Source organism: Eptatretus burgeri, chromosome 6, assembly GCF_056783735.1.
Source record: "Eptatretus burgeri isolate ZD-2024b chromosome 6, Ebu_testis_v1, whole genome shotgun sequence".
Classification (NCBI taxonomy): Eukaryota; Metazoa; Chordata; class Myxini; order Myxiniformes; family Myxinidae; genus Eptatretus; species Eptatretus burgeri.
In genome coordinates this window covers 70,055,056-70,076,988 of record NC_140966.1, presented here as the reverse complement: position 1 = coordinate 70,076,988, position 21,933 = coordinate 70,055,056, and the positions used below count along the sequence as shown (strand labels likewise).

General features: G+C 45.6%; 1 protein-coding gene across 6 annotated transcripts in view; it reads right to left on the bottom strand.

Moving 5' to 3' along the window:
* Positions 1-21,933, bottom strand: part of HFM1 (helicase for meiosis 1) — a 306,617-nt gene that overhangs the window by 231,845 nt on the left and 52,839 nt on the right. The window lies entirely within an intron of this gene.

Genomic DNA, 21,933 nt, shown 5'->3' with positions numbered 1-21,933 from the left:
TACATGGTGTTTGGTCATGGTGTCACATCTCCAATAGTCTTCTGATTTTTTTTCTTGTGCATCCTCAAAGTCCCCGATCAACCGAGCAACCTCAGGGCCAGCAGCCATCCACCACCATCGAGCATTGCGGTTGTCTGTGAGACCAACTTCCCCTCCATCACCCTTAATGCAGGCATTGTTTTGTTTGTGTGCTTGATCGATGAGAATGGATGAGAACACTCGTTTTGTTGTTTGAATTGTGAAGTTACCAGCATTAAATTCCTTCTCAACCTCCGTGTCCAGTTGCAAGCTCAGACATATCTCTGAGATGAACTGGTATCCAGCAGGCATAGTTGTTATGGCCAAGAGCGAAAACCATGGTGTGAGTTCCGTCAAGCTATCAAAGCATACACTGAAGTCTGCTTCTCGTAGGGAATGTACATCGGCCAGCAGAGACAGTTCCATTGCCATGACAGTTGACCAGTACTGGAATTTGGGACAGCTCTCTTCCTTTTGCTCCTGCCATTGCTTGAATTCAAGTGGAACTCCATCACTTGAAGCTTTGTGGTGCTTGTAAGCACAACGCTACAGGATGTACAGGGCAACAGCTGTTACTTTGTGTGCACACCTTGTACGAGTAACGTGTGATGCTTTTAAGTAAGAGTCAGCAGTGCCCACTGTTGTAATGTCTGTTTGTACCAGTGCTTGAACCCAGCCACTTCCATGCAACCAGTCACCAAGGGTCTTCAAAGCAGTTATTTGTATGTGGAGACCATCAAACATTGTGACAAACTGGTCTTCTCCATACTCCTCTGGCCACTTCCACTGAATCCGTTTTACAATGGCATAGAGGGATTGATCAAGGGTGATTATTGTTGTTTGACCAACATTGAGATGATCAACAGCATTCCATATGACGTTCATCGAGTGTCTTATCATCGCCACTGCATGGGTATTGTCAGAGAGGAGCAGAAGTAGGGCTCCATTGGTGAAAACATGACCTCGTTGGGTCTGACTGCTTGCATGGAATGCAGCCTGGGAAAGGTGTTATTATATTTGCATTTATTATTATTTTTATCTCTCCCACTGAAGGTGGAAGGTTCTGTTTTCACCCCTGTATGTCTGTTTGTCTGTGTGCAGTATATCTCAAAAAGTTGTGGATGTATTCGGATGAAATTTGGTGGGCAGGTTGGGTGTTTAACAAGGACAAATTGATTCGATTTTGGTGAAGATACAAATCAGATTCCAGATACAATAATTATTTAATTTTTTAAGTGATTCGTCACCATTGAGGGATTGGGCCAAAAACAATGTATCGCAAGATATTTCAAAAATGTATTGGGCCTGATATGTTCTCATGGATAAGACATTGTGTGGCAGAGGTCTGCACTCATCTAAGTGGCCTTCCGGTGTATATTATATTTTTATTTTATAGGTGTAATATTTAATGTTTTATAATTTAATTCCAAAGTTGGCTTTTTCTGTTTGTAATTCCAGACGTGATCATTTATTTCAATACTGAATGGTACTGTTCATTCAGCATATCATATTTGAGTAAATGTACTACGAGTATGCTTACTGGGTCCCCCTTGAATATTGCGCATGTGGTGAGAAAGGATTCTGTTGGCAGCCATATTGTAAAATGGCTTCCATGGCTTTCAGAATGGTAATTAGCGGTGTTCCAATATCCAAATTTGTTCCGAATGTATTGGACTAGGTCTGTGCCAAATTTGGTACTTTTATCACAAAATGAACAATTGGTCTCAAATATGGAGCTATGCCACCTCACTAACATGTGTTCCATGTCCTCAGGGATCATTCCAATGACAAAGCCAAATCCACGACGGCAGACCTGCCCCTGCAGATGTCATGCTTGATCGAGTTGATCGATCTCGTTGACATACAAACTCAAAGCACAGCATATCTCCCCATGGATGCCATTGAAAAAAAACATACATCTCCATTGCTTGGGGGTTGCGAGGAGGCAGAGAAGCACACACCAACGCTGAATGCCAAGTCACAGCTGATGGGAAAAGCACCACACATGGTACAATCACTGCAGTGTATCAGAAGGCCAATGCTCCAAGGGAAGTCATCGCACCCAGTATGGAACTTCGTGAGGCAAAGAATATATCAGTTGCCCCATATCATGTATCCATCAAGCCATGGAGCAAACCAAAACCTGGACTGGTCAAGAGAGCACAATAATTTGAAGTCGACACCACAGGGTATGCTGAGTCTTATGAACTGACCAGTCTAGGCTGGATCATAGCAGCTGCCCTGTCCAGAGAAAAGGATAATGGAGAACAGAGCAGTATCCCTGGTTGGGCTGGATTCAAGTCTCTCGTGTCATCTTGGCCAATCATTGACCCAAGTTGGTGCACTACCGCTGCTGCCAGAAGTTGCACACGAGTGGTCCACAATGCTGACTGATTCTGCAAGCATCCTAGTTGAAGAGCTTGGTCGTTGGTGAAGAACACCCAACAGTGATTACCTTCGACATGGCCATATAAGAGAAGGCAGTGCAGTTGCTGGATTCAAGGGATGATCTGAAAAGAACAGTTCTTGCCAAGCTGGGTGAGCTACACACTGTGATGGCTGCATTGAGGGCACAAGGTACGCCCATTGAAAATTCTGGGATAGATGATGCGTGGATTGAGGCTGATGTATATGGCTCTACCACAACATGACAGACCCTGAAGTGTGACCACTACATGAGAACTCTGTGCACACATCCAACCGTATATGGCTCTGTATGAACTTCTCCAAGACAAGTTCTTCACAGAAAAGCCAAACCTCAAATCCATCTGCTCAAAGGCAGTGAATGAAGTCCAGGAAGTCTGCGCAAGATCAGCAGTTGACAGAAGCACGAGTCCAGCATGCATCGCTAATGCCAATGACCGCCTGCATCAAACCCTCACCGACGAAGATGTTTTTGAGCAGCTGAAAACATGGGAAGCAGAAAAATGCTCCAATGCAATGTTCAAGTTAAAAGTTAATAACATGTTGAAACCATCCTGTTCTTTGTCGAAGCTTCAAGAAATTCTGATCGAGTTCTCCACATGCAACCTGGAGAGGCACTAAGTAAGCACTTCTTCGCCCGAGATCGGATAAAATGCAAACGCCTTTGGCCACGGTACATCGCAGCCATGCAGGAACTGAAGAGAAGTTATCCGAAAACCTGGCGTGAACTTCAGGACAGGAATATATCTGTCACGAAGAGTGAGATAGCGTTTGTCTCCATTGGCGCAGACCACGCATGTGAACAACAAAATAGGATGATGAAGATACACTCTGGGTTAATTGGTATTTCCAATAATGCCAACGCACGGCAGCGGTTCTTTCTGGCCACACCAGAGATGTCACGCCTCTCAACAGGAGTTTAAAGGGCAATTTGGTGTCACTGCTCATAAACCACAAGAACACCATGAGGTACAACCAAGTGCTGTCAAGAAAGAGCATGATGCTATCAACAAGATCAAGTCTGCCATACTGAGGCATGGCAATCCCTGTGTTGCAGAAGTTGATCAGCTTTACAACTTCATGACACATGCATATGCTCCCCAAGAGTGTGTCCCACAGATTTTGAATGTCGACGAAAGTGGCCAGAAACTGTATGAAGAGTACATTGCCGAACGCATCAATGAAGACATCCGTCTGTGGGCACCAGTCAAGAAGCAGAACAACCCCATGTTCTTGTCAGGAAACAAGAAGCAAACTGTCAAGGTCCGCGACCAATCGGTGGATCTGAAAGAAACAAAAGAACTCTGGTCGGTTTATTGTTCTTGCGAAATCTAACCGGGACATCGATCAGAAGAATTGTAGTCGGGAACTACAAATTTACTCTGACTCCCAGGGCATTGTTTGCCCCCAGATGGATCCATCCTTCCACGTGCTGACAAGTCGAAGCTCATACATTGCCTGGAAAAAACCAATGAAACCCATTAGAATTCACAAGCACCGGCATCTGAGGAACATGTTGGTGAAGCAGAAACACCTTCAGCACCCTCTGAGAGTCCAAAAATTGCCATTGTGGATCTAATGGTGTTCGTACAAACAGATGGCAAAGAAACCTGGGGCAATCACCACAGTCAAAGATCTTGCTAGAACTTCAATGACAGGCTCCTGGTGTTGACAGCAGATTTCGACGAGGTTATTCTGGTCTTTAACACCTCCAAAGCCGATTCATTGAAACAGAAAACAAGGGAGAAATGACGACAAAGCAAACATCCCATTCAGTACCAGAATGCTGACGACACAAACATTAAACACATACCAATGGGACACTTCCTATCTCATGAAAAGACAAAAGCCGATCTAACAGAACACCGTGCACACGCAGAACACAAGAATAATGCAAACTCCCAAAAGTTGGTCATCACATCAGCATCAGGCCGCACAAGAAGCAACCGCGACATGCAGTTTTAAGATAACAACCATGAGGAGGCTGATACATTGATGATCTGTTTAGCAGCAGCTGCATCACAGCACTGTCCTGAAGCACGGATGGTCTTCCTCAACTCAGATACCGATGTCTTGGTTCTGGCTGTTGCACACTACGACATGCTCCGCAAACACACTGCGATATGTATGGTATCAGGTACTTTGGAGATTGAGCCAATCAGGAGTGCGCTGGGACGAGACAAGGCAGCAGCGTTACCGGTATTCCACGCATTCACTGTTGCAGACAATGTTGGAAGATTCTCTGGAGTAGGCAAGACAAAGTGGTTTCAACAGTACATGGAGGTTGACAAGGACATCATCTGAGCACTGATGAAACTGACAGAGGAAGGAGTGATTCTTCACACAGGATTGCATTCTTCAATGCATTCTTCACACAGGAGGTGAAGAATGCATTGGCAAACGTTGTATGCTTAATGCACTACCCAAAGGGCATCCATAGAACAAGTATTCCTGACTGAAGGTGGCATTTGTTTTGCAAATATCTGGCAGAAAACAGCAAGTTGCCTCCTGCAGTCGGTGCCCTTGAGGAGCACATTGAACGTGTGCGTGTGCAGAGTCGGGTGTGGTGCCAAGCCACCGTGATGTGGCAACGTCTGTTCGACCCACTCAAAGATGGCTATTATCAGAATGATCATGGTGAGATACAACCTACCACCACGAACGTTCCACCTGCACCACAGCCATTATGGAGTGCAAATGCCATTATAGAGTTGGTCAGATGTCAGTGTAAAGCCCATTGCACAAAAAAGAAGTGTTCATGCAGGAGACACAACTTGGCTTGCATAGACTTTTGTTTGTTGCACAGACCAATGGCATGGACAGAGTAGATCCTGTGTATCGAACTTTTAGTTCAACCTGATAAGTAACAAGGATACTTTCTTGCTTTATAAACCCATTCCTGTAACTTCAAAGGACTTGCAACATGTATTATGCAATACAGTTGTATCACAAATATAAAGAAAATGATTTTAAATTACCTTTGCTTGTTGCTCTTCTATAATCCTGAGATCTATTTTGAGGCCTTTATTGGATCTCTTGACCCAGAAAACATAGGATTAGCATACTTAATCAAGTTTCTAGATTGACGAGAAGCCGAGATAGCGCAAAATATGCATTTTATGATGGCCATTTTGAAAATCCAAAATGGCGGCCATGCAGGTGTATGTGCAAATGCCAACTCTGATTTTTGGATTCACCATGCTCTGATTATTATTTTTAAAATGTACAGGTTTGCTTATCTCCAAAATTTTTGAACAAAATTATGTTTGTTCACAGAGTGAACCTGACGAATGTTGCTGCAATCCTTGATTATCAGCACCAGTACCTGCTTGCTTGATTGAGGCTTCAAACGTCACACCTCAAATCCTCTCCATACAAAAGCTGGATACGTGCACCCCAGATTTGGTCCAGAGATGATAGTTGCTGAGGATGGAGAGAAAGGTTTTCAATTCCTTGAAATGGAATTTGATGGCAATTACAGCAAGCAACTTTGTGCAGCACATCTTGCTCCCCCTGTTCATCCCGTCTGATGACCCACCACAGGTCCGCGGGCATGCGAACATCTTTGTGAAGGCAACCCAAAATTTGTCATAAGACGGCAGTGGATAATCGCTGGAGTGAGTATCAACGTGGCAATTATGGGATTAAAACAGAGATGACAGTTGTTGAGGATGGAGAGAAAGGCTCTCAATTCCCTGAAATGGGATTTGATGGCAATTACAGCAAGCAACTTTGTGCAGCACACCTTGCTGTGCCTGTTCATCCCGTCCGATGATCCACCTGTGGAAAACTGTGGATTTGTGGATTTGGGGGAAACTGTGGATCGACTTAGAGGGGCGAAGCTTTGCCGAGAAAGAAGAAGGAGGAGCTCATCTGGCACCAGGGCACATCTGAGAGAATGAAGGTCTGAGAAGAAAAGACGGCGAAGGTAAAGCTCAAGGGAGTAATACAGTGTGGAGGAGAACTCGAAACGATTGTCCCGCTTATGTTTAGCCTGCATTCACACTGTCCTGTGTTTGTTCGTCTGCCTGCTACCACCTGCTGTCCATCATCCTCCGAATCGCCTTATCGTGACTGCTCCGCGGCGATCCTCCCCGACCATCCTCCTCCCCACCCCCACAACTGAGTCCCTCGGTTTTGTCCCTTCCCGTCTGTGATCGAGTCCAAGTGAAGCGACTTAGTTTCTTTACATTCACACCGAACCTTCACCTCATTGTGTACGATTCGTTCATGTTTAATTGTATACCATTCCTTCTCTCCTAACCAGCCATCTCCTCAGTCACGATTCCACCATTCCCCGTTTCATTTTTTATTTGCTTGTAGTTCGGGAATAAAGTCGTTGGTTTTAAAAGAGCTGCAGATCTCGTATTTCTCCTCACAATCAGCACGTGCGTTGTTCGCCATTTTTCGGAACGTTTCCACAGGAGTTGAAAATGTTTGGTAAATGGAAGAATTTGAACCTCCCACAGCAATGAGCTCGACATTAGTTGAAACGTTGACGTGACAATAGTTTAAAAAATATAACATGTTCAAGTTCACTGTCAAGTTCTCTGCAGATTATTTGTTGCGTTCTGAAAGCTCTTAGTTTTGTGAAGTTTATCAGTATTATGCTTGCAATTTGTTATTATGTTTTACCATGACAACTCCTGTCAGTTGATGTTCCAGGTTTGCTTTTTCATTAGTTTGTGCAAGGACAATCTGCAATAATTGCAAATAGTATTCGTTTCATTTTTTTCATCATTTACACCATAATTATGCAAGCATCATTCCAAAATTGTTGACTTTTGTTATGTGTCAAGAATAGTTTGTACAGACTCAGTGTGTACCTTCGCATTGCTTTATATTTCATTACCTTAGGATTCATTTTAATTAGTTATCGGCTGGGACTGCCTCTCAGTCCTTCAAATCCTGACTGCTTGCCAACAGTTTCAATAAAAAAACAGTATCGAACAGTCCAGACACCTTCAGATAGGCTTTCACAAGTTTAAAGAAAGCTGAAATGAAGAAAAATAACACTTTTTTTTTTTTTTTTTTTTTTTTTTTTTTTTTTTTTTTTTTTTTTGTATACCTTGGTCGAGGCTCGTATGAGAGCGAACACACAACTCACAGCAAGGAGGCATGAGACAAGAGGGGCGGGAGTGGAAGGGACAAAACATTGGGGAACAGACACAGGTGAACTGTGGAAGGGAGAGGGATGGGGATGGGACGGGGAACATGGCGAGGGGAAGATGGACATTAAAGGGACTTTCAGGAAGGAAAGCAGGAGAATTGAAGGAAGTGGGCTTGGGTGGATTATCGGGGGTAGAAAAGATCGAGGATTTGGATGGGGGAAGATAAGAGGTGGTGGTGAACAGCTGTTTTGAAAGCCTGGAGGGAAGAATGGGAAAGAATAGAGTGAGGAAGTTTATTCCAAAGGCGGGAAAAAGAGGAATGAAAGAGTGAAGATGAGCAGTGATTCGTGATTTTGGTAGTTTTACCAGAAGGGGGTTGTTGGCGGACCTTGAGCGCCCTGTGGAAATGTGGTTGGGACAAATTACAGAGAGAGCAGGGGGGGCAAGGCTGGAGAGGAGTCGGTAGAAGACAGAAAGACCACCGACCAACCTGCGGTGATTGAGTGAGAGGCCCAAAGACTCAGCTTCATTGCGGGAGATGCCAATGATCTTAAAAGCCCTGGTTTCGACAGCGTGAAGTCGAGAAAGGTGGGAGGCAGGAGCACCAGCCCAGAGGGGAGAGCAGTACTCCATCAGGCTACGGACAAAAGCTTTGTAAGTGGTCAGGAGCTCAAGAGGGCCGAGGAAGGACTTTGCACGACGGAGGATTCCCAGTCGGCGACTGGCTTTTGAGGCAAGGTTGGAAATGTGACTTTCCCAGGAAAGGTCATGGCAGATAGTGAGACCCAGAAGCTTGAAAGAAAAGACTTCTTCCAGAGGATTGTTGAGAAAGTGGATGGGGGGTTTTGTAAACGGTCCTTTCGAAGAGACATAGTGAGAGTGTGAGATTTGTCTGGATTGAAAGACATGTTCCACGTGTTGGACCAGTTTGTGATTTTATCCAGATCTGCAGTGAGCGAAGAAGCTGCTGCTTGCCGGTCTGAGGGATGACAGATGGTACGGCAGAGGGTGGAGTCATCGGCAAAGAGAAATAGAGGATTTTCCAGAGAGTCCGAGAGATCATTGATGAAAACCAGAAAAGAACAGGGCCCAGAACGCTCCCTTGAGGAACTCCAGCCTGCACAGGAAGAGGGGATGAAAGAACTCCATTTAGGGCCACACGTTGACTGCGACAGGAGAGGAAGTCTGCGAGCCATGAGTGGAGATGGCCTTGAATACCATGGGAAGAGAGTTTGGTGAGTAGGGCAGGGTGCCAGACTGTGTCAAAAGCACGTGATATGTCCAGGGATACGGCTCGGATTTCCTGTCTGGCATTGAGGACCTCCATCCAATGATGGGAGAGCAGTAGCAGCATATCTAGGGTAGAGTGACCTGGTCTGAAACCAAATTGATGATTGGAAATCAAGCCATTGGAGAAGAGGAAGGATTTCATGTCTGAAGCGATGATGGATTCCATAACCTTGCTGATGATTGGGAGAAGGCTGATTGGTCTATAGTTACAGGGATCTGTTTTTGCACCTTTTTTATGCAGGGCAGTGATGTTAGCAGATTTCCAAGCAGATGGCAGATGACCTTGGGAAAATGAGAGGGTGAATAGAACAGAGAGAGGGTGAGCAAGAGCAGAAGAGCAGGCTTTGAGGACACGTGGGCTGATGCCGTCTGGACCGGTTGCAGAATCTGACTCGAGGTTTGAAAGCAAGCTCTCCACCTTGTCAGGAGAAAAGGATACAGAGTCCAGGGACAGTTGGGTGCGACTGGGTAAAGTGGGTAGAGATAGTGATGGGTTTGGGACACAAGATTTAGCTGCAAACACCGAGTTTAGACATTCAGCTTTATCACGTGTGGAATCAGCAGTGCGGCCATTTGAGGTAAGGGAGGGGATGGAGGGGGAACATACACCAGAAACAGATTTGATTAAACGCCACCAGGATTTTGAGGAGGGAGAGAGGTTTGAGAGTTCAGACTTGAGATGAGAAAGATGTTGTTTTCTGGCTCTCCTGAGGGTAGCTACACACTTGTTCCGAGCTTTGTGGAAAGAACTGAGATTGCCCTCAGTTGGGTTTGCTTTCCATGAGGCAAAGGCAAGTTGTTTCAGGACAACTGCCTCGCCACAAGCTTCAGTAAACCAAGGGCGGGAGGAAGGGTAAGACAACTGAACACGAGAGGGGATAAATCTGTGCATGAGGGAGAGCAAGTTTCTTTGAAAGAATTCCCAGGATGAGTTGATGTTTGAGAAAGTAGTGATAGGAGACCAGTCTGTAAGTTTGATGGCTGCTCGGAGACCCTGCCAGTCGGCTTGAGTGAAATGCCAGACTCGACGGCGGTGAGGTGGTTCTCTGATAACAGCCAGAGAGATGTCCACTTTAACAAGGACGTGGTCAGAAGAACCAATTGGAGCGAAGGAAGAGCAGCAGATATTGTCAGGGAAATTTGTCAAAATCAGATCCAGAAGAGATGGAGTACCATTGGTTGAGATCCGGGTCGGGAAGTTGACCGATTGAGTCAGTCCCAATGAGTCACAGAAAGCTTTTGCTGATGTCCCATGGCAGGTGAGAGAGGTACCCACACCTAGCCAACTGGCGTGATGACAATTGAAGTCGCCACATAAGAGGAAGAGAGAGTTTGGATGAGAAGATAGAAGATGGTCCATGTTTTCGGAGAGTGAGGTGTAGATGGAGTCATCACTGTTCGGTGGACGGTACAGTACACATATAAACATGAGGTGGGAGTGGAGGAAGCCGAAGCCAGAGGTATTCCTGGGGGTGTGGGGGAGTGAGAGCAGTGCAGGGAGAGTGAGGAATAGAGTCTTTGATGAAGAGAGCAACACCTCCACCAGGACGAGGCTCAGGTCTGTCATACCGGAGGACGGAGTAACCAGGGAGAGATACTTGGGAGTCAGACACGTCTTGGGAGAGGAAAGTTTCTGTTAGGCAGATAATGTCTGGTTTGTCAGTGGCAACCTGCATGGAAAGATCTGAAAGGTTTGAGCGAAGGCCCCGGATATTTGAGGTCCACACTTTTAATGAAGAGGTAGGGGAGGAGGCTTTGGGTGCAGGAGGTGGAGGGGCGGGGGAGGGTAGGACGAGGGACGAGGGGGAGGTAAGGAGGGTTGCTGAAGGAGTGTGGGGTATTGCAGAATAGCGAGGGGAGGGGGCCGAATGAGGAGGAGAAAAGGCTCTGTGGTGCTGGGAGAGAGGGGGGACAAGAGACAAGGAAGATGGCAGTTGAGTATTTGAGGAGGTGGAGTGAAGAAATGGAGGTGAGAGGGCAGTGGAGGGAGGTAGTTTGGTGGATGAGAGGGGGGGCAACTTAGAGAAGGAAGAGTGAGGGGGATGAAAGGTGGGAGAAAGGTGAGGGGGAATTTTTGAAAGAGGTGAGAGGGAGGCTTGGAGGGAGAAGAGTGGGATGGTTGCTTTGAGAGTGAGAGTGAGGGGTGAGGGGGTGAGTTGGCACTGAAGTTGGAAAAAAGAATGGTTGATGGAAAGCGAGCATCCATGGCAAACTGTGGTTTTTAAAAGTTTTAGGTCAGAGATGCGATTTAACACAATTCTTGATGGATGCAATGAAGGCGAATTCAGAGCATGGAGAGAAGAAGCGCTGTAATAGTTGGATTTTTTAGGCAAGGAATGAAGGAGAGGTCGAAATGAAAGCAGTCTGTTGAAATAGCAGAAGAGTAGTGCATTGTGAAACAGTAAAGAGTACCACATGTGTGAGAGAGGAAGATGAAGCATCATAAGATCGTTTTTGTTGTTAATATTAATGTATGAGAGAGTTCAACAGATTAGGTCATGGAAATGTAAAAAAAAAAAAAAAAAGAAATCGAGGAAGACGAGGAGGAAGTTAAGAGGAAGAAGAAGTAGCAGAATCGGGAGAAGGTGAGCGTGTTGTTGTTGTTGTTGTTGTTGTTGGGTATATATATATATATATTTTTTTTTTTTTTTTTTTTTGAGATAAGAAAGAGATTAGTTGGGAGAATGGGGGATGTTTGGAAAGTGGGGAGGATGAAAATTGAAGGTAATGGGGAGGATAGAAATTGAAGGTAATGGGGAGAAAAAACAAACAAACAAAAAAAAAAAACGATCGAACACCAAGTGGAACCGGTAGGCCTCAAGCCTAGGACTAGGCCTCAAACACCAGGTAAGAACGTCGACATAAATACTCACAAAATAGCACGATTTTTGAAACAAAACCGAACTAGGAACACACATTAACATGTAGGTGAGAAAATTAAACAGTTAAAAAGGGACAAATAACAACCGGAACTTAACTTTGAGAATGTCAGCAGGGAGCCCCGAAGGAGACCTCTTGCCGCTCAAAACCGGAACCGGAAGTCGTCGATTGCAATTTTGCAATCTGATATTGAAGTGATTTTCAGAGGTTTCCCTTTTAGTCAGGTCAATATATGGAAAATACCCCCTCAACCCCCAAAAAATTGCTACAAAAGGTTTCTCAACCGATTCTGGTAGGTTTTAGTGTACTTTATAACATACGAAAAGTTTACCAAAGTCTGACCCCCGGAAAAGTGTTTTTTTCAAGATGGCGTCCAAGATGGCTGCCGAAACCTTTTAATGATCATAACTCTGTAACTATCAACTCAAATTTGATGATCTTGGTGTCTATCCCTAGGTTTTTGGGGGCAAAGAACACATTGAGATCATAAAAAATGATGTTGGCCTACTATGTAACATCAAAATCCAATATAGCGTCAAAAACGAACACATTGTTACCATTTTTATATCACATAGCATAAGTTAAGATTTTCTGCTGCAGTGGCTTTCCATATTTTCAGTGCTGCCATCAGTTGAGAAACCTTTTGTACCAATTTTTTGGGGGTTGAGGGGCCATCTTCTTGTTGACAAGTGCCTGCAGAGCCAGCTTATAACGGAAATGGCCAAAGACAATCCCGAGATTCAGACACTGCTGGATCAAGCCAAGGAATTGTACTCCTCCCTATTTGGTGGAGAGACGACGCTTGGAGATGCTGCTTGTTCTGAGGTTTTGATCCAACTCGAGACAATAATTGAGAAGAAGAAATCTGAACTTGCTCAGACCTCAAAGATCAGCCAGTTGTGGCATAATTATCAGCGTATGGTTGGCATGGCAAGAATGTTGATCAAGGTGGATCGTACTGGGTCTTGGTTGATGCATTTGCAGGCAGTGTCCAATTGCCTAACTGTCTTTGCTGCAGCTGGGCACTTCAATTACCTGCAATCTGCTCATTACTACCTGCAGCAAATGAGCAACCTGGAGGAAAAGCACCCAGACGTTTATCGAAAGTTCCTTGATGGTTTTCACGTTGTTCGTAGGAGCAATCAGTGCTCGGCAGGGCTTAGTGGTGATCTTGTCATTGAACAAACGTTGATGAGGTCTCTAAAGAGCACTGGTGGTCTAACTCGCGGCAGTAGGATGACCGAGGACATGCGAAACCTTTGGACCTTATCTGCACCTGTAACATCAGAGTACAACAGTGCGATGCAGGATTTGACAGACCTGACCTATACTACAAGTCCGCAACACAAAGACTCAACTGAGGCACGCATCAAAAGAGATGCATCTGATCTTGAGAAAATTCGGATAAAGCTTGCACCCTTCACATCTGATTCTACTCTGAGTAACATTGTCAACGGGATAGTGGCTGGGCCAGATGTGAATGTACATGCCTTTGAATCGGTTGGGAACAAGATCTTGAAGATATAATCGGAAAGTCGGCATTTACTTACAAATTCAAGCGGAAAGACAGAGCCCAAACCCTTGGGAATATCTCTGCTGTGAAGATTGCTCCTGATCGTACCATTGATCCTGCCCTTCTGTTCCAGCGTTTCCTTGTGGTGTCAAGATCAGGATATCTTTCCCTTGAAGATGTTTTGACGTATGAACTAAGCCCCTACCCTCCAGCCCTCTTTGAGATCAGGAACATTCTTCGAAAAGCAGACAAACCTCAGCTTGCTCAGGCAATTCGAGACCATGCTGCGGACTTATCAAGTGAGGCTGTGATGAACTCTATTCCTAAAACAGATTGTTACGTGCTCGATGGTGGCTCTTTGCTCCATCGTTTACCGTGGAAGAAAGGTGACTGATATAATGCAATAGCTGAGTCTTATGCAGACTTCACTGTGAGACATTACAGACTAGCGACAGTGGCGTTTGATGGCTATGGTAAAGGTCCCTCCATAAAAGACAACACACATCAGAGGAGAGGACAAAACCTGCACCCTATTGTTAGTTTCACTGCAGAAACAGAGTTTTCAGGCAAAAAGGAGGACTTTTTGACTCGTGACAAAAACAAGGCAGACATGAATGCTATCAGCACAGCACTAACTGAAAGGGGATGCCATGTTATTCAATCACCAGGGGATGCCGACGTTGATATCGTTAAGGCAACTGTTGAACGATCCCGTCATTGCACCACGACGTTGGTCGGTGAGGATACAGATTTGCTGATCTTGCTCCTTCATTACTCTAGAACAGACAATGAGATCATCTACTTCCGTTCTGATGCAAACATGCAGTCAAAAGAACACAAAGTGTATAACATTAACCTGTTGAAAGACACTTTAGGAGACGATGTGTGCAATGAGTTGCTCTTTGTACATGCCGACACAGGCTGTGATTCAACTTCAAGGATTTTGGTATCGGAAAAAAAGTCAGCCTTCCGAAAATTAGTGAAATCTGATCCTGTCATGAAGTCCTGTGCTCGTGCATTCATCCTTCAAAACAAATCTCAAGAGGCCATATCAGATCTTGGAAAAGACCTGATGGTTGATCTCTTTGGTGGCAAGTCTAATAATATGCTATAATCACTGCGCCATATCATTTTCACCAAGAAAGTGGAAATTGCTCAAGCATTTATCACTCCTGAACGGCTTCCACCAACATCACCTGCAACAAGATTCCATAGCCAACGTGTGTACTTTCAAATTATGGTATGGATGGGGATGGCAAATGAAATGAACCCAACTGAATGGGGATGGAAACAGGAAAATGATCAGTTAATTCCAATTATGACCCAAAACAATGCTGCGCCTCACAAACTCTTGAAAATTATCCATTGCAACTGTTCGAGGGGGTGCAAATCCTCTCGATGCAGCTGCAGACGCTATGGACTCCCCTGCACTGCTGCATGTGGCCCTTGCCAAACTGAAAACTGTGACAATCCAAACAACACTCAAGAGGTCGATACTGAGGAGGAGGATGACACTCAAAAATGAACACTCTGAAACTTATTCTTTGGACAAAGGTTGGATTTTTGTGTTACATAATATGCCAACATCATTTTTTATGATCTTAATGTGTTCTTTGCCCCCAAAAACATTTTGATAGACACCAAGATCATCAAATTTGAGTTGACAGTTATGATCATTAAAAGGTTTCGGCAGCCATCTTGGACGCCATCTTGAAAAAAAACACTTTTCCGGGGGTCATACTTTGGTAAACTTTTAGTATGTTATAAAGTTCACGAAAACCTACCAGAATCAGTTGAGAAACCTTTTGTAGCAATTTTTTGGGGGTTAAACTGTATATTGACCTGACTATTTCTCGGATCCCTTGAGACGTTTTATATGTGATGGAGGACATGGACAGGAGTATAAAACTGCAGAGATACTGTTTGTTGCAATTTGTTCAAGGTTAACCAAAGATTTTTCATAGAATGCCTGTACAATATATAGTGGGGCACCCTCTCTGCCAGCGAGCCAGAAAGGTCTGCCCACATCCACCCATAACATTTTCAGGTACACCATCGTTTCCTCCCAAGGGAAGGTAGGGGAGTAAGAAGGGGGAAGTGGGCTGTCTCTCGCTGCTGCCAAGACACAACAGCATCAACATCGCTGCCACCAGCCTGCAGAGATGACACTGCTACGAACAATAAGACCAGCCTGCCACCAATACCACATGATAAACGATTCAGGTGGACTCTCACATTAAATTTGCTGTCCCATGGCAGATCACATATTTTTGTGCCCGACAGACACATATTGATTGCTGCTATGAACTATTTTTCACCTCTATGCATTCTGTCTCCGTTCCCGAAGGAGATGTGGATGCACCTTAACTAATACCCGATGGCGCAGGATGATCAGAAGGTGATCCATTGTGATCCGGTGCTCAGAGGAACCAAGGATGATGCTCCAGCAATCTCGGCAGCGTATTACACCATCCTCCTGAAAAACCCGCAGATGTTGCTGCACTCCTCGATTATGAGCACCACTACCTGCTGTTCCTCAAATAGCTTGGAATGCGTGCAGGACGTACAGTCACACATCACTGGCAAGCTCGTCAACTGGATGATGGAGGTGTGTGAAATGAAGTGCTGCGAGGGTGACCATTATATTTTGGCAGTGAATTACCTAGACTGTTGCATGTGCATCATTTCCCAACCCAACGATCTGAATGTAATTGGTACCACTTGCTTGTTTGTGGCTAACAAGCTTCACACCTCAAATCCTCTCTCCACATAAAATCTGGATACCTAAACCCCAGAGATGGTCCAGAGACTGCAGTTGCTGAAGATGGAGAGAAAGGCTTCAATTCCCTGAAATATAATTTTGTGGCACTGACAGCAAGCAACTTTGTGCAGAACATCTTGCACCGCCTGTTCCAACCGTCCGACGATTTACCACGGGTCAACAATCATGTCGACATTTTTAAAATGATCAGCATCAATGACCTAAAATTTACGATAAGACATCCATCTCTAATCGCCGGTGGAAGTATGAAAGTGGCAATTATTGGATTGAAACTGCTGACCAGGTTTTGGCCGAGATTCATCAACTCACTGTCAACATCTCCAAAACCTTCAACAGCAGTCCTGATTGTGTCTGCGCGTGCCAAGAAGAAATGGATAACTTTCTCAAGTCGTCTCAATTGCAACCAATGCAATGGTTTCACAGACGTAGAAGAATCCGACACGTGACACAACCCCAAAACCCGTGGCTTCCCCGACAGTGAAGACTGAAACATGACATAACCTTAACACACCTGGATTCCCGCAAAGAAAAGAATCAGACACCTGGATTCACCATCGGAGAATAATCTGACCAGAGTTTTTGATGTTGTCCTGCAGGCCGAGTTCATTCAGTTCCATGTCTTTCATGTTTCACCTTTCACTGTGTTTAAGTCTCTGGATGAATGGACTGTGTTGTTACGTTTGTGGAAGGGGGGGGAGGGGAGGGAGGTTTAGATTTTACCATAGAGCATAGGGTTAATTAAATCGTGCGTATAAGCCCCAATGTAAACCTCCACCAAAAGTGCCGGGAGAGTTGGCAAGAGGAAAAGAAGAGCGGAGCAACGAATGCTGCCCGATGGCAGAGCTTGGATTGCATCGAGGGCGAAGAGAGGAGTGTTTTGTCATCACCCAATGGGGGGAGGGGGGGTGTATCGACTCAGAGGGGCAGAGCTTTGCCCAGAAAGAAGAGGGAGGAGCTAATTTGGCACTCGGACACATCCAAGACGATCGAGGTCTGAGAAAAAAAGAAGGCCGAGGTAAAACTCAAGGAATGAAAAGAGTGCGGAGGAAAGAGGATTGTCCTATTTTGCCTGCATTCAACCTGTCCTGTTCTTGATAGTCTGCCTGCTTTCTGCTGCCTGCCACCCATCGTCCTGTCCATCATCCTCATAGCGTGCTCGTGGCTGCTCCGTGGTGACCCTTCCTGACAATCCTCCCCACCACCCCCGCTAATACCAGAACCGAGTCCCTCAGTTTTGTCCCTTTCCCATCTGTGATCGAGTCCAAGTGAAGCGGCTTAGTTTCTTTTCAGTCATACCTTACCTTTACCTCATTGTATATAAATAGTTCTTTATTAATTGTGTTCCCTTCCTTCCCTCTCAAACGGCCATCACCTCTGTCACGATTCCACCAATTCCTGTCTTTGGGGGGGTTTTTTTACTTGTCGTTTGAAAATAAACCCGTTGGTCTTAAAAGAACTGAGGTTCTTGTGTTTCTCCTCACGAACCACATGTGCACAGTCCATCATTCGAAACGCCTTGTGGAAGAAAAACAATTATATTGTTACGGTTGTGGAAATTCGCATTACACCATGAAGGGCCCGCAGATGAGATATCTCTAAGTACATGTGTAGTTAGCCCAAACCCGTGGAATAGAGGGAATTTATGTGATTCATCCGGGCTGCGATCCTTTGAGTTTGGCGTTTTTCTGTTCTATCTTTATTTTGAACCAACCACGTCTCAACCGCCATCACACAACAACCACGCCACCGCCACCATCTACGCTCCCACATCATCGCATCACCGCATCACCGCCATTCCCAAACGGCACCATAACCATCAAACCACCACCGAAAACCCTCCACCGCCTTCACCTCTCTCCTTCTACGGCCATTCCGCACCACCTGTGAACACTGAACGTCGGGCTGCCTCGGGCCCGTTCGGCGTTTGGTGCCGAGCGCACCGAGCCGCAAGCGCAAATATCGGCCTTTCCGAGGGAAAATTCGGATCAAAAACGCTACACGCCCACTTTTCCTCCGTCCAATTAGCGAGCGCGGGGCGGCTTGGCCCCGCCTCCAAGCGCGTGTGTGTGAAGTCGATATATGCAAATTCTCGGATCAGGGGAGATTCACGCCCCCGTTTCCTCCGACCAATGGGTGAGCGTGGCTCCGTCCCCGAGGTCATTCTGATCCGAATATTTGCATATTAGCTGCTCCTGCCAACCGATAAGAAGGTGGGCGCAAGGCGAATGAAGAAAGTTGGGTTCTAGAGTCGCCGAGAGAAGTTTGGCAAAGTCAAGTCGGGTCCGTCGGGTGAGGAGAGTGCGGAACTGAAAAGAGTGGCAAAGTCAGGTCGGTCGGGTGAGGAGAGTGCGGAACTGAGGATAGTTGCGGGAAGAGGCAAAGGAGCTCGGGTCTGAGGCGAGAAGGACGGCGGTCGGCGACGAGGTTACGGTGTGGGGAATCGCTCGTCTCGTCACGGGACCCAAGCCAGCCAGCCATTCTCCTCCCCCAGGGCATCAACAATTTCCCCTTTCCCCCGCGCTGAGATAGTGCAAAAGGGGGGCCCCGTTTTAACCCCACCTCAAACGTCGTGCCAACGAAACCCGCCAAGGAGCACGGAATCGGGGCACAGCCACGCGGCCACTTTGCGGCTCGCCCGCCAACGCGTCACGAGGACGCAGGTAGGACCCCCCCCCCGGTCTCGCAGACCTGGCCGCTCCTCCAGGTCACGCGCACATTTGGCCTACAGGCCTGTCTGCCCCCTTGTCTACAAGGGTGGCTTCTTTTCTTTGCTTTTGTGTAAATGTGTGTTGGCGCCGTCTGTAAAGTAAAGCTGTATAAGTGTTGCCGTGTGTGCGCGTAGTCGGTATTAACTCTGCGTTGTTGCTTTTATTGTTTGGGTTGCTTTATGTGCATTTTGACTGTATGGCTGTATATATACACGTGTTTTCCGTGTGCCGGGAAATAAATGTGCATTGTGTGAACTGTTTTCCCGTTTCGCTTCATCTTTTCTTTATTGACCCTCCATCCTGCTTCACGTAAAGGGTTCGTAGCGGGTGCAAAACGCCCGGTAAATAATCTGAACCGTCGAGGTCGACGATAGCACCGCTCGGTTATCCCGATAGTACGGAAAGGGCCGCCCAAGCGGCTCGTGTCCGGAGTCGACCCGCGGCGAGGTACGATCACCGGTTTACCATCCGCGTGGGTACTTAGGTAGGTCGAGTTTGGCGAACAACCGTATCCTACGCGGGCGGCCGATTGGCACGATTGTGGCGAGGTCGAAAGGCCCACCCGTGACTGGCTCCGAGCGATAGTTCCCGGAGGGTCACGACTGAATTGTCCGTCCGGTGGGCGACGTGCCGCGATCCGAGTTACGTGGCCGTCCGCACGCCGGCGGGCGCGAATTCGCAACAATATTCACGTATTCTCAATAATATTCACTTGTTGCTGGTGCGATGTGAATTGAACAAATGTTACCTTTGTACTGGAGTCGAATTGACTGTGCGTAAATTTTCCCTTTTCCCCGACAGTCTTTGGAACTACATCGTGATACAAATGAATAAAGTAGAATTGTATCTTACTCTGGAAAATGTCTTGCTCGCTGTATTGAAACAAGCTGGGTGTTTTGAGAATGCATGCTGCAAACTTTCACTTTGTGCCTATCAGCTCTTCCCATGGTTGAATCGCCAAATGGCTCATTCTCCCATGATTTTGATGTCAAACGAGTACAAGAGGGATTGCTTCAGGCTTGGAGTTAGTTAAATTCATTTGAATGCGTCAAAGAATCATTGAATATTCTTCCTCCGTACATACAAAATTAAAGATTCTCTTTTGAATGCTGATCCATTGTGTAGAAAATGAATTACTTTCCACCACAGTCTCCACAGGACTTTAAACTGTTCGGTACATCGTGGAATTTTAACCTTCCGCCCCAACGAGCACGACATGAGTTGAGCCATTGATGCTCCACCAGCTTAAATAAATGATCTTTTCTCCAACCCTTGTTTGGTAACTTCTCTTTGTGGTTGGTTTTGAAGCAGGTGTGCACTGTGCATACCTCCTTCACCTAACAGGTACTTTTTGCTGCAGGTACACGGTCATCCAATCACCCAACCCCCCCCCCCCCAAAAGTACCACACAGCATTCCTCAAGTACTATATAGATGAGAATAAATTAACGAGCAAATGATGCCGTGCTAGTTGCTATACCTGTCTTTCTGTTGCAGTGACGGGTATCATGGTCACACACTCTGTTAATGGTAATAAACACACACACACACACACACACACACACACACACACACACACACACACACACACACACACACGGTATTAAGAATCAACATTGACATTTAAAAGATGCGTGCAAGCAGTTTGGCACAGCAACTTCATGCACTGTAGTGTTGAAATAGCCCTTGTGCTTTGATGCTTCAATTATATTAAGCAGATAACATATGCCAATATTAGATTTTCACAGAGTATTTCAGGAGGTGTCTTAAAACAAATTGTTTCCCTTGAGGTGTTAGTAATCCTTAACATTCCACGGTTGTGATTGAGATTCACAGACATTTAATTTCATCCTAAAAATGAAAAAGTGCGGTCAGAGTTGGACTCAATGATTTGACCAATTATTTTAGAAGGTGACATTCAAAGTGTGCTTTTTTATCTCACATATCAAACGCGTATTATTATATTAATACGCAAAGCCATATTTTGTGACTTATCTCCTCCGAAACTGCCGGACGGATTGTCGCCACTTTCGGCATGCGGGTGCTCTGAGGTCAAATATGCAGCATATGCTATGTGAGATCGTGCCAGACGGAGAGGTTTGGGAATTTTTGGCGATTTTCTAATTTTTACATTTGTTTGCATGGCGACGTGTGACGTCACCGCTGAGAGGCGCAACGCCACTCCGAGAAAACAGCGTCTGCAATATAAAACCCTCTTCTGCACATGGTGACTTCCTCAGAAGGTGCATTTGACACAAAAAAATGCAACAAGAAACATTGTATTTTAAGAAATTCTGTAAACCACATTGTGAACACTGGATATATTGACGTCCTAACGAACCCTCACTTTAGAAAGGTCGCGCAGAGTGTGGGTTTGGCTCATATTTTTTAATGCAAGTGGCAGCAAGCGACTTTGTGCAGCAGATCTTGCACCGTCTGTTCATCATGTCCGATGATTTACCACGGGTCCGCAAAAGCATGCGAACATCTTTATGATGACAAGCATCACTAACCCAAAATTTGTCATAAGACGTCAGTCTATAATCGCTGGAGTAAGTATGGATGTGACAATTATGGGATTAAAACTGCTGATAAAGCCTTGGCCCGGGTTCACCACCTCACTGTTCAAGATCTTCAAAACCATCAACAGACAGTACTGATTATGCATGTGCCTGCCAAGAAAAAATGGATGACTTTCTCCAGTCATCTCAATTGCATCCAATGCAATGGATTCGCAGACGTAGAAGAATCCGACAGATGACGTGAACCCCACACAATTGGATACCCTTGCGGCGAAGAATCTGACACTTGGATTCCCCAACGGATAATAATCCGACACATGATATCACCCCAAAAGACATCTTTGATGTTGTCCTGCAAGACGAGTTCGTTCTGTTTCATATTTTACAAATTTAACCTCTTACTGTGTTTAAATGTGCGCTTTAATGGATTTTATTTTTATGTTTGGGGGGGGTTGGGGGGTGGAAGGGAGAGGGTAAGATATTACGGAAGAAGCAGATCAGAATGTACAGAGTAGCATGGTTCGTGTACGAGTCGTTAGCCCATCTTGATGTAATAAGTAGGGACACACGTCAGCTTAAAGAATGTTTTGTTTGAATGCGCACCATGTACGGGGTGGTGCATGATAATAATTAGGGATTACGGTTAAAGAAATTGTGTGTAGAAACATAAATGTCAACCTCTACTG